This window comes from Corvus moneduloides, chromosome 2 (assembly GCF_009650955.1).
Source record: "Corvus moneduloides isolate bCorMon1 chromosome 2, bCorMon1.pri, whole genome shotgun sequence".
Lineage (NCBI taxonomy): Eukaryota > Metazoa > Chordata > Aves > Passeriformes > Corvidae > Corvus > Corvus moneduloides.
The window spans coordinates 87,104,901-87,118,809 of record NC_045477.1 but is presented as its reverse complement, the minus strand read 5'-3'; the positions used below and the strand labels follow the sequence as shown (position 1 = coordinate 87,118,809).

The 13,909-nt window shown below is 39.0% G+C and overlaps 1 protein-coding gene across 3 annotated transcripts in view; it reads right to left on the bottom strand.

The window, feature by feature from the left end:
* ZBED1 (zinc finger BED-type containing 1) overlaps nucleotides 1–13,909 on the bottom strand; it is a 53,194-nt gene that overhangs the window by 37,921 nt on the left and 1,364 nt on the right. For 2 of the 3 annotated variants that reach the window (XR_004238360.1, XM_032100194.1), the window contains exon 2: nucleotides 11,252–11,394. The exons of the other annotated variant lie outside the window; for it this stretch is intronic. The gene's annotated coding sequence lies outside the window, so the exon portion shown is untranslated. The remainder of the gene's footprint in view (nucleotides 1–11,251; nucleotides 11,395–13,909) is intronic. 3 annotated transcript variants of the gene reach the window in all.

Sequence of the window (13,909 nt, the reverse complement as noted above, 5' to 3'; positions counted from 1 at the left end):
GTATGTTTCCACTGATATTTTTATAAAAATAATGAATGCATAAGAGGGTCATTTCTCTATAAAATACAAAAATCAAAGTGCTTGCTCTAAAAATGCAGACAGACAAGTTTAGCCAGGAGGTAACTCTAGTATAGAATGGATGAACTTGTTCATTATTATTCTTTACAAACCTTGCAGGAAACCTGACAGATTAAAAATGTTCCAAGATCTGTGTTTTCACTGTCAGTGATGCTTGTGCAAAAGCAAAAAAATTATATATCTTGGCAAGACAGTAAGACACCAACATAAGCTCAAGGCTATTCCTTTTCTACATAGATTTCAGTGTGAAAATGGTAGGAAAACCAAAATAATTTTCAAGCTCCTAGAGGGTACTGTCAACGGTGAAAAATAGAAAGACAACTATAAACATAATTATTCAAGTGCACCCTCTTAACTAGCAGGAAGATTTTGAAGGGCTAGCACAGAATTTTTTGAACGTGTTTTTTTCCTGGTAAGCAAGACAGATAGATAGCAAACAATTATGGGGTTTCCTCCTTTGCAAAACGCCTTACAAAAGAGATATTAACCAGACTGAATTGGTTCCTAGCAGAATGCATGTGGAGGGCAAGGCCTGATGCAGTTTTTAACTCCATTTCTTCAGCATCCCTGTTAGATGTTTTGCATAGCAGTACCTTCTGAACAAATTTTCTTGGGATCAAACTCTAACTGTCACTTAAGACTTCACTGGAAAATCTGCAGGACTGAAGAATGAATATTTGGTCCTTTGGCATGTAAATGAAGAGGTCATATTCGAAGTATTTTCCTTTTGTAACATGAAAGAGAAGATTCCCAAAGGATCCCTTGTGTCACTGGTCTGTGAGCCACTTCAAAAGGTACATGCCCTGCAAGAAAAAGGTACCCATTGCTATGGTGGCTGCTGTTACTGTAGCTGCTGCTCTTCCAGGTACATGGCAAAAGGGGGCAGTGGGGCACTGTACGTTTCAATAGATTAAACTAATGATCCCTGCAGATCTTTTCTCTACATTTCTTTGCTGCAAAAAATTATTACAGTACCTAAAAAAGCAATCATGTTGTATTAATAATATCCAGACAGTTTAAACATAACATCTCTTTTGCTTTCACTGAAAATGGGATTCCTCTCCTTGTAAACGATTGACTGAAACTTCATTACTTCCAAATCTCCAGCCACAGGAAGTACTGCATTTTCACCCACTAATAATGGGTGAAACAACACCCAGTAATATCCGTGTTGGCTTCTTTTGCATTACCTCCTTCACATGCTCTCCAGGGAAGCTTGCATTCCTGCCTGTAACACATCTCTCCAAGTTTAAAATAACCAACAGTAGTTTAGGTGTCATCACATGGAACAGGTTTTGTTTCCTTTTCTGTGTCACTAACTGTGTTGGTTTTAGCCAATGTGCCATGGCCAGTCATTGCTTATGTTGGGCTCTTTCTTAATTTATTGGGCAGTTCTACCTTCTGAATCTTTCCTAAGTGTTTCTAGACTTTGTCTGTACCACATGCATTTCAAAATGTGTTTGTTCATGCAACTTTAAACATTCAGCAACATCATTTGTTGTTTGCATATTTAACAAATGAGTCTTAAGGTCAAAGGTATCTTCAAACATTTCTAGTTTTACATTGTAATATAGTCAAATCTGAAGTTTGGGGTTGCTTTGGTTTTTCAGTTGGAGTCTAGGATAACGCTTCCTTTTGCTGAAAGCAGCAGTTCCCACTTCAGTGTAAGTTGACATAGATAATATGTCATTAAAAATAATGACATATTATTTAAGAGGAATGGTCACAGTAAAGAACCCTGCCCTCTCTACCCAACAACCCTCTTGTCAAGAACAGCCTTTAGTCTTTTTTTAAAATGACAAAGGTTTCCAGTGTCAATATACTCCTCAGGATGGCACTGCTCTAACCAGATTTATTAGCAAAGCTCTTACTTTACCATTATAAGCCAAAGTCTGGTACTCAAATATCATTCATTTCAAAATCTCACATTTTATTTAATGGCTACAACATGTCAGCACTGTCTCCAATGTTCCTTTGATGCAAAAAGACAAGGGGATGTGACAAGATAAACTTTGATGTGCCACATCCAACCTGAAGTTTGAATTATTTATAAATGTTTGGAAAATTACATAAAATGATAGGGTATGATATGCAATCCATTACCACTACATTCTCAGATCAAAACACAGTAATCACCAACATCATTATCTTATCCCAGAGCAGTTTCAAGGGCAGCTCACTGGACTGGGATACAGAGAGTCAGTTTGTAAGCCTAATTCTTCCACTAGGAAGAGTAGTGAATTCAAGAAGTGCCACCAGCCTCCTCAGCTTCAGTTTCCTCTCCTTTAAAGCAGGGGGACTAACACCCATCTTTTCTGTAAAGTGTTTGGACAACATGGTGTACGTAGTTTTTGTATTTACAGTTTAGAGGCTGAATATTATTTCTGTTATTACAGTCTTTGTTCTATTTTTACAGTGATACTGTGTTATTCCTACTACTTCAGTTTTCTGCCTCCAGGGTGCTGGGTCTTGAGCAAACACAAATGCAGGCTGGTCAAAGTCGACTGCTGTTTACATTCGAAAAATATTTTAGAAGCGTAAGACCATCCTTTCCACACCAGTGCACTTAAACTTACAGGAAAATCAATAATTTTCTCTACGATTGACTAGGCCTTTCCCAGTAGGTCTTGCAGAGTTAAAATAAAAAATAAACCCCCCTCAAATAGAAACAGAAAAAACTTGCAATAGTGCTAACCGTGCAAAAGGGCAAGGTTTTTTTTGTAAGATGTTTATAGAAATATTTTTATGCTTTGGTTAACTCCCTGAGACAGAAAACCTTTCTTAATGGAAGAAATATTGTTTATTCTTACTTTTATTTATTCATTTTGTCCTTAACTAAGGACAAAAGTCCTTAAATAATAAAGCAATATAGTATTTCAGTGATGTACCTAACAAGCAATCTAAAACGAACTCTTCCTTTCTCCTCTCCTTAATTATTCCTAATTTCCTGATATAGGTTTCTGTACACATATGTCTTTGTACTGCTTTTTAATATAAAACTGTATATTAGGATTTTATCATTTGCATTTTATATCAAATTATAAAATTTATAGATAGATAGATAGCTGAACAAGTCCAGGTCAGGTGAAAATCAAGTGACTTTCCAAATCTCAGTGTTGGTGGTAACACTACAGTTTCTATGGTGCTTCAGCATCAAAATAAGGGCATTCCACATATCAAAGCTGAGGATTCTCTTGGAAAAGAGAATCCTTTACCCAAGGTGCTGAGAAGGAAAGGAGACAGGCATGGGTGGACCACCATCTTGACCAGAGATAAAGCCCATCAAGAAAGTTAATTCAGGAATGCCTTTAATTTGCAATGGAGTTTATTTCCAGACTCATTCCTGTTGGCATAAGTGTAATGAAAAGCCATAGAAACTTCACACTCTCAGGAGTTCCAGGAGCTCCTTTTGCAAATGAAGTGGTTTCACCCTTCATTTCTGGGGCACTGACCCAGCTCATAAACTGTGTAATAAGACGTAATAAACTGTGACCTAAAATTAAGCAAAACAAGGAAATCAAGGTATAACAGGCCACTTTCAATTCAAGCATCACTGGTAATAAATGCGTGCATATATGTGCGTTTGTGTAAGATCTCTTTAAACTCACACTAACAAATCCTCTTGGTGCAAACCTTAATGTAACAGATATTACACAGAATGTTTTTGAAAACAGAACCATTATAATTGGTAAAAAAGAAGCCAGCAAAATGCAGGTAAATAAGAAAATTTACATGTGGGTTTAAATTTTTAGAAATTAACTTTTTACACATGGGAAAAAGCAAAATCAAGCTTTCTTTAGCAAGGACCATTATTCAAAGGACAAATTATTCTGGGCCACAAGTGCCATCTGCTACTATTACAGCAAGGGAAAGAAAAATGTAGTCACTTTCTGCTTTGAAAGTGCTTATTCTCCTCTCTTGTGATGCTCAGCGGTGATGATAATTTTGCATTTTTCAGTCTGTCCCCTATCAGGGCACAAAACCTGCTGCTTACACAGGAGAAAGGAAATCCAGCAAAGGTTTCCAGCAGAACAGCTCTGGTGAGAGGAAGCCGAGACTGGTAGGTGGCTATAGGGCTGCATGTTAGGATATAAAAGCATGAAGAGATTGTGTTGGAACTGAAATCAAGGAGTACACACCATCCAGCCAGTTATGAGAACAACATTACACACTTACAACATAAGAGTTCTGAAACTATCTACTTTCTGAAATGGTAAGAGAAAAATAAATGGATTTCACAGTTTAAGCAACTGCTCTACTCATACAAATGTAGGTCAAAAAGAAATGAAGTTACAGTACCAGTGCAGGAATCACAGGAGTGTAAAACAAAGGTTATTCACAGGCTTAATTCAAACAACAGCTAATTTAAAAAGGGCAAATTAAGAAACAATTTTACTACAGAGACCAAAATGTTATTTAATAAAATATCCAGTAAGCAGATTGCTACATGCTGGGTCACAATATCAGGTTGTTTGATAAGGCACATCACTCTAAATGTCGTATTGTGCATCTGAGCTTGCTTTCAAGACTGCATCAAAGAGTGACTGCCACAGTACAGCATGTCCTGACGTCACAGCTCTGCAGTTCCACTCCTCGCCAGACACTGGGGAGCATCTATCAGGTATACTCTTCTGTCTTCAAAGTGCCTCTTCCCATGAGAAATGCACCTGGGGTTTGCCACTCCCCAGAGGATTTGCCTGACATCTGTCCATCCATCCATCCATCCATCCATCCATCCATCCATGCTACACTGTATATTAATCTTTTCTTCCAGCTACTAGCAAGGTATCCTGCAAAACTTTTCCCACCCCCCAAAGCACAGCTACCACTGGTACATCCCATCCAGGATGCTGCCTTTCAGTGAACCACCTTCTTACTGAATCTCAAGAGGCTTTAAGTTATTTTTACAGTTATCACAAGAACCGTTTGATTCTTCTAATCATCCAGAGGACCACAGTGTGTATAAGAAGTCTAGTTTGCCTAGCTGACATTCTTCAAATAGGAGCAGAATATCCATAAGCTTATCCAAGAATGACTGCATTTTGGTTCATACAGAGGTTCTCAGGAGCACTGATTCTTTTACCTTCTTTCATGAAATCTGCTGAACCAAAGGCACACATTACATAGCTGTATGTTTCAACCATTTATCATGAGCATTTCTATTTCATGAGACAACCGTTTGCATTTTAATTTAGCAACATTTTGTACAGAACACACATTAATTACACATTAATAAATGTTACTAGTTTTAAGTTCTGTATGTCAATCATTGCCAAATCAGCTCAAGAAAGGGTTCTTGGCTACACAGGCTGAAGAGCAACAGAGGTGGCTGGATGTCATCCTAGCTGCATCACTTACTTGGTTGCTACTTTCTGCAGCCTGAAGAAGGACTCCAACTGTTTATTAACGCATATATGTGTCCTCAGATCCAAAGCTGTGCTAACAGAAATTGGCACTTCTCCATTGAAGTCAGCTGAATGTTTGTAACAAATGAACAGCTCCTCCACAGCAAGCAAAATTCTGCCTTCCTTTATGTATCATCCCACATGCCCATAGGATTTTACCTACGTGATTAAAAGAAAATGACTCACAATAGTGGCTGCAGTGTCTTCCAAGCCAGTCCCGGCTTCCTCTGTTGTGCTCTACCCTCCTTCCCGCTGACCTTGTTTGTGTGGCCAAAAGCAAGACAAGAAACCCTTGGCTGATAGTAAAGGTAATACTATTTCATAATACAATCACAAGTTTATCCTTGGAATTCACAGCACTTCCAACATGCAGACTCAAGCTAAATGAATTTGGTGTCAATGTCGTGTTCCTGGGACAGGAACAGTCAAAACATTTAATTCCTAACAGCAGCAGGTTCATAGAAGTCTGTAATAAATACATTGCATATACTATCTATTCACCTGAATACTGTGTAAAATTTTAAAAAGGGAATTGCCATGTGAATTTAATAGACAATACAGGACCTTACTGCTTCATACATAATTTAGTTTCAGAACTAAAAGAGCTTTCATGAACTCAAGTAAAAAGCAAGTTTCTCTTCCACTTTTAATTTAAAATCTCTCCAGGCTTGTAAGCCCACATGAGAGAAAAAATTAACGTCACTTCAGAATTCTCAAAAATAGCAGTTTATGCATTCAAATATGCAAGTTTTTTCCCAGGCTCAAAATGTTTTCATCATTTTTGATACATCTCCAAGTGAAAAAAAACCCAACTGAGTTATAGAAGTGTGGCTTTTCATGTGTTTAATAAGGTGGGGGGTGGCAGTGAGCCTGTATACTAACATGAGAGAATCACTGTTTAAACCCCTGACAACAGATGCACTGCAGCTCTCCTTTATCTTGGATCTGCACTGAAAATAATCACCCTTGATAGCTCCATCTTGTAAATTCAGACTACACTTGGGCGCATAATGGAATGCCTGAATAAAGGGGATCCACTACCACCTTGTGCAGCTTCCCTGCTCTCCCCTGAGTCTGCCCACCATCCAGACAGGCAGGTGGGTATCGCAGCACAACTCCGAGCACTGAGGAGAAGGGTTTTTCTACCTGGGAAGAAAAGCTACAACGGCCTTTTGCATTTGCATTTTTCTCTAGTTAGTAATCTGCTCTTCACCTAAACATAAGATGTGAGTAGCCTAGGTATGAGATGACAAGTCTGGTGTTGAAGCATGCCATTCCCATGAGATTTTCTCTTCAAAGCCATAGTTTATATTTATGCCAGGCAGTACCTGAAAATCCTACTGTACCAACTAGCTGTATGGGCATGGCAGTTAATGTGACAGGCTTTGTACAGATGAAAACAAACACAAAGATAAAAATTGGATCAGATTGCAGAAAAAAAACTATACTACACAAGAGTATGCCCAGCATGATTATATTATAGTCAGAGCAATGTAACTGAATTAATTTCCAGTTCCTAGAAGTGTGCTGGAGTCCCCACAGAGGTGTAAGAATTAAACAGGCTATAAGAATATTGCAATTGTTGTCTTCAACCTTCAGGCTACTATGATCTGAGAAGGCTTCATCCTCCATGCACGAGCACAGTGATCATTCTGCTCTAGTGGTGCACTGCCGGGTGCCACTTCAGGTGCACACCTCACCTTACCCAGGAGTATTGTGTAGGAACTGTGGATGTAAAATTTAAGGATGATTAGGACCACTGGGAACAGATTCTCACGCAGTCCCAGTCCCAGTTCTGTGCCTCCATCCTTTTGGTTTACCTGTCTAGCACACATTAAGAGTGTATAACAACAAGCCAGCCAGTGCTCATTCCCATAGAAGACTCTCAAGAATACATGCTTGAAAGGATCATACAACCCTAGGACAGTTCAAGTTGGAAGGTACCTCAGAAAGTCTGTCTGTAGTCCGCTCTACTGCTCAAGGCAGGGCCAGCTTTGAGGTCAGACCATGTTGCTCAAGAGGGTCTTAAAAACCTACAAGGATGAAGACTATTCAACTCCAGCTCTGGAGGCTTCAGCGCAGAAAAGACATGGACCTGTTGGAGCAGGTCCAGAGAAGGGGCACAGGAGTGACCAGGGGAACATCATCTCTGCTATAGCAGACTGAGAGATGGGCTTTTCAGCCTGGAGAAGAGGAGGTTCTGGGGAGAGTTTATAGCAGTCTTCCAGTACCTAAAAGGGGCTACAAGAGAGCTGGAGAGGGACATTTTACAAGGGCACGCAGTGATAGGAAAAGGGGGAATAGCTTCAAACTGAAAGAGGTTTAGAGTTAGAAAAGTTTAGATTAGGAATAAATTCTTTACTGTGAGGATGGTGGAAAGACTGCAACTGGTTGTCCAGAGAAACTGTGGATACCCCATTCCTTGAAGAATTCAAGGCCAGGCTGAATGAGGCTTTGTGCAATCTGGTCTAGTGGAAGGAGCTTTTGAACAAATTCAAACACAAAAAAGAAGCCCCCAGAGGAAGCAAGAACATGCGCACATTGCCAACTCATGTACCTAACAAAAAGGTAACGGAGTTCCTCAGTCTTCTCCGTGTCCTGGGAAACCACTTTCTGGAGAGGAACCACATTTTCCTTAGTCTTCCTTTTATCACCCACATACCTACAGAAGGTTTTTTTTTGTTGCCCTCGATTTCCCCGTCCAGCTTTAATTCTATCAGGGCTTTACCTTACCTAACCCTATCCCTGGCTGCTTGGACAACCTCAGTGTATTCCTCTCAAGCTATCTATCCTTGCTTCCATCCTCTGTAGGCTTCCTTTTTTTTTTTGACTTTGTCCAGGAGCTGCTTGTTCATCCACATAGGCCGCCTGGCATTTTTGCCTGACTTCTCTTTTGGGATACATTGCTCTTGGTCGTGGAAGAGGCAATCTTGAGTATCAACCAGTTTTTCTTGGACCCCTCTTCCCTCCAGGGCTTTATCCCACAGTACTCTACTTAGCAGATCCCTGAAGAGGCCAAGGTCAGCTCTCCTGATGAGCAGGGTAGTGAACTTGCTGTGTGCCCTCCTCACTGACCTAAGGATCTTAAACTTCACTGTTTCATGGTCGCTGCAGCCAAGCTGAATTATGCTGTATCAGTCACTAGAAACATATACTGATGTATTTCTGTGTGCCCAGTGTTTTCCTTTTCTCTTCACTGATACCAAGACTTCATTGAACTCCCACTCAGTTATTGTCCCTATTAAGTGTGTCAGAATGGCATTGCAGTAGAAAAAAAAAACCAAGTCATTAGAATGGAGATTGGTTGTAAACTTATTTTTAAGCCCATTTATATACACCTATCTCACAAAGGAGGTGATGATAGTATGTTCAGGAGTGCATTAATTGTAAGAGCTATATAAGAAACATGCACTGCAGGTTACCTGACTACATCATATATAGTTTCCATGAAGAGTACAACTTAATCAAGACCTTGTTTATTTTTGCTGTAGGTATCGCAATGACTTTTGTTGGGTATTCATTTAATAGGGTTCACAGCAACACAACTCACCACTGAAATGGATACTGAATAGCAAATAAAATTTTCTCCATGAGTTCCAAGTTTACCCCAATATGGAATAAATGCAGAAGAAGCTATTCATACAAAGGGCGCTTTTTTTCCCTAGCACTTGGTAAACACATTGCTGTATTTCATGAAAACCAAAACATTTTCTTACTCAGGTGTTACATAAAATACCATAATACCCAAAAAGCATCATAATCCTGAAGCGGATGTGCATAAGTTTTAACACTCATAAGTTCAGGAGGATTCTTTCATCCTTTGCACTTAAAAACATAAATACAGATGGTGTATTACATCAAAGGTTTGTACATTTGTACCTTTGCAAGAAGATGTTGGCTATTACTGGTTTGAGACAAAATATTACAGTTCTACTATCTTCTCTCTGAGATGCTCTTTTCTCACATATATATCTTGGTCATAATAAGTTAATTACCTAATAGGACTTTTCCCTGGTAAGTAGAGATTTTGTCTCTTTGAGGTCAATGGAGAACACAAGACATAAAATCTATTTGTTACTAATGTATTTCTTCCAGCCCTCATAAGCTGAATTATCTTTTTTTCCAAAGTGAACAGAGCATTAGCACTTTCTTTCTAAAAATGATTCATTTATAACCCAAATATTCAATACCACTCATGTTTGATCATCAAGTCATCAACACTATCTGGTTTTCAAGTAATTTCCTATTGGGCATTAATGGTCAGGTTTCAAGGAAAAAGAGAAAAAGTCATCCATGTAAAGATTCTCAGCTTGCTCTAGAGTTGCTAATTTCTAATTTGATCACATAGACTGTACAAATGCATATACATATACACATGCATATGTCTGCATGTATACTTCTATGTACATACAGTTTCTGTACAGGAAGGTGGCAGTTTTTGTGCTCCGAGCTTCTCATTTTACTTTGCATTAGCTGCACTTTTTAAAATTTGAACACTCTGGACTCTCTCTTCTTCTGTCTTGATAAAACATTCTTCTTTCTTTTCCCATTCCTTTGTGTTTCTTAATCAGTCACAAGCAATTTTTTCCACATCTTTTTTGCAACCATAATCTACATTCAAACTATGCTACAATGAAACCTGAATGTCACCTTATTGGTATCCCTTACGTATGATTTAATGACTTGTGAAAACACCAGTAAATATCTTTAGCATTCCAAAGTAATGTATCAAAATATTCAAAATAAGAATGTCATTCTCAACAGCACACAGTGTTATGAGCCCCTCCAAGCTAAAGCTCAAATTTTCTCACTCGGGCAAAATTTTAAAAGTTATCAAAATGCCTCTAACAAGAGTAGATGCTGCTGTGCAACTACATGAACCATACTAGCAATGCATATTAAAAGTAACTCGTAATTTTTTTTTTTTTAAGTTAGCTAAATATATATTAGGATATTTCATCCAACAAAACTAGCTTATTGCAGAACAACAAACAAGCAAGTGTGTGCTGCTTTCCAATTCACTCATCATTTGGTCAGCCCACTCCAGGAAAATCAATCCGTGCAGTTTGTCTACAAACCGCATTACGCACTAAGTCACAGTTCAGAGGATTAATGCTTAGAAGGAAGGAGAAAACACCATGCATCAAAGAAAAACTGGGGAAAAAGTCATCTGTTGAGAAACGGCAGTGGAACTTTCCTGTATGTTTGAATGTCCAATTGCAGCCCTGACGCGGTGCCATGCAGCAGGGAGGGAGAAGCCAGGCGAGCATCTAATGGCACATCCGCACCCGGAGCAGAGCGAGATCTTCAGGTGGAGAGCAAATATGCCTGCTCTTTATAACTCCCTTACACCACCACCAGAGTTTGTATTAACATTACCAATGCAAGACTGTTATTCTAGCGAGGCAAGAAGCAAGATATGGCCTGCTCATGCTGCAGGTTTAATACACTTGTTACAGTGATTCTGTATTCCCTAATGCTGCCCCCAAATTTGTCATTTAAAGGACCCTGCCAGTTTCAAGTGTTAGAAATAGCATCAGTTGTACAATTAATCCCAACAATCCCACCTTTGAGCTGTTTATAAACACACAAATGGGGCCAAGTGCTTGTCACATTACCAATAATCTAAGGATCATCACCTTGCATAGAACAGACAGTAGAAAATCGGTCCTAGACTGGGCCCTCCAACAAATGGGGCTGGAGCTGCATAGGGCAGATCTATGTGGCCTGCCTTACAGCAGCCTGAAGGCTCTCTACTTCACACTCACCTGGAGGGGAAAAAGTACAGCTGAGCACTCATGACACAAGGACATCTCGAGGAAGCAGCACTGTCCATCCTTGGACCTCGGCTAACCTTTCATCTCTGCGAGACCCTCCTATGCTGGAATCATCTTCAATGCTCATTTTAAGCCTGTTTTAGGGAAATGGTATAAGATGCACAGAGGGTATACCATGAAGACACTGATTCTTATTAATCCATTTTATAAGGAAGAAAATAGAAAATAAGCAAATCTGTGATGTTCATTGCCCAGTTACTCTTCTTTCATGCCACTTACAGACAGTATTTAATAAATCTTCAGGGAATTTGCCTGACTAGGAACTGCATAAAGAATGACTTATCCAGAAACATACTGCATGTTTAAGTCTGATGTGACAATATTCCTGGGACCATGCTATAGCATGCTACCTTGCAGTAAGAATTAATCCATAAAATTCATTACACTTCTGCTGACGAAGCAGTGGTAACTTCAGAGTCTTTTTCACACAAAAAGGCAAAGATTTGAAATATTGTTCAACACAATATTTTTTGAACAGCCTATTAAATAGATTTTGGACTAAAAACATACTTTCAAACTTAATTACTTAATTACTAATTTTTGCAATATGGTAAAAATTTCTCGGCTTAAGTAGGAACATGGTAACAAGTTGTCTTTGCCTTAAACAAAAGCACTACTCACGATGTTACAACCTGTCTTATTGCAAAAAGTACTTACAGGTGATCTATATCTACCTGATGCACTGCATCTCAGTCACAGGTGATATTTCAGAGTTCACCTTTGAAACACTACCTTACATTAAAAGACAGCAAGCTGGTTAAAATTGAGTTGGGGCATGAGCACAAACACCGAATAGAAATAAAATCACCACCAAACTTCAGAGCAAACAAGTAAATAATTAGAAAAATATGGTCTCTAGGTATTCCACTGTAACCAATTTACCCTTTTTACTGTTTTAATATCTCTCTCAACTTTAATAACATCATGCTGTTACAAATTCAAATGCTAATCTGCCAGCATATTTCTGACTCCGTCAAAACCAACTGCAAAATTCCACACGGAGCTGAGCAAGGCCAGGATATCATTCCTTTCTATCAGGCATCACAGGAATAGGAAAAGGTGGGGTCTCTATCTTTAGGGTTTTGCGTTTGCTAACACACAATAAACAATACATGCAATATCAAACCAAAGCCAACACATCTGTGACTACAACTACAAATCAAATTCAATACTGATAATCATTGCTCCACTTATTTTTCAGTTCTGTCAGGCTAGAAAATACCCATTTGAGTGTATACAAATCTTATTGTATATTTATATATAAACACATACATATATTCACCTTATTTAGAATAAAACCAGGTATTAAAAAAAATTCTACATCTTGTCTCCTAAAAACAATATGCTTAAAATAATAATGAGCCAGCTGGAAACACTAGTGATCAGACAATAACTGAATGGACTATTTCATGGTTTTTACAATTTTTAAGCTGATTAACATCAGTTATGATGGGTAGTACAAAATCTGTTCGGTCATCTCAACGCTTCAGATATTTAATCACCCCTACACATACCTCTTGATACTTAAAGTTTTCTGAAAACCACATTAATTTGCCACATTTCATCCAGTGCTATAAATAACAGTTTGGTTTACTGTGAAATAATTAACACTTAATGGCAAAGCCTCCATAACTGTCTCACCCACTAGCTCCAGCCAGCTGGGAGAGGGGCAGAAGATGTGCACTGCTGTTAATTTGGAAGGGAACATGTGACACAACCTGACATATCAAAGTGTGAAGAGGTTTTTGCCACTTAGGTAAAAACAAGTGTACTGACTGAGGAGAAAAAAAAAAAAAAAGATGAAGAGGACTTGGAGGTTGTTTTATTTCCACATAATTATATGCATAAGGGAAACAGAGCTATAGCCATTTTTAAATGTGTAAGAGTTTCCCCCTCCTCCTCTCTCTTCCCTTGCTGTTCAGAGCTGTTGAGTAACAGACATTTCAGAGCGTGCATGGGGAAGTAAACAAATGCATTGCTACTGTAGTTGCAGGGCAAGGAAACATTGATGTCACTGCTGTTATAATCACATTAGTAGCGTGTGTTAACGGTAATGTCATGTTTGATCAACTAGTCAGGTGAAGAGCCCTACGAAATACAAACGGAACAGAAGCACAAACCAAAATGGCAAGAGAATCGACTTCCGAACAGTTTCCTCCACGTACAGAGCCCTGTTGCAAAGGTGAGCTTTCGGTCAGCAGTACTCAATGTCAAATTATCCAGAATCACACGATTACACTTTGCAGTTGGCTAGGTCCCTGTTCGCCGGCTTTAAATGTGAATTTGATTTTTCTCCTATTCCCCACTGGGTACACGCACCCACACTCTGCAGCATCCGAATACATCCCGCCAGGGATAACGCATGCAGCTAGAGTTTGCTCCTATTCCTGACAGCTTGTCTGTCAAGGACAGAAACAGTTACAGCCCAAGTGTTTGGGACCATTTATCTTTCAGCAGGTCTTTTCCACTTTCAACACAATGTATTGCTGTCTCTCTGCTTCAGCACAGGGTATTCAGTACAACCAAACAATAAGAGCAGAAACAGCCAACAACAAATTCTCTCAGGTGGGAAAACGGCTGGGCAGGATA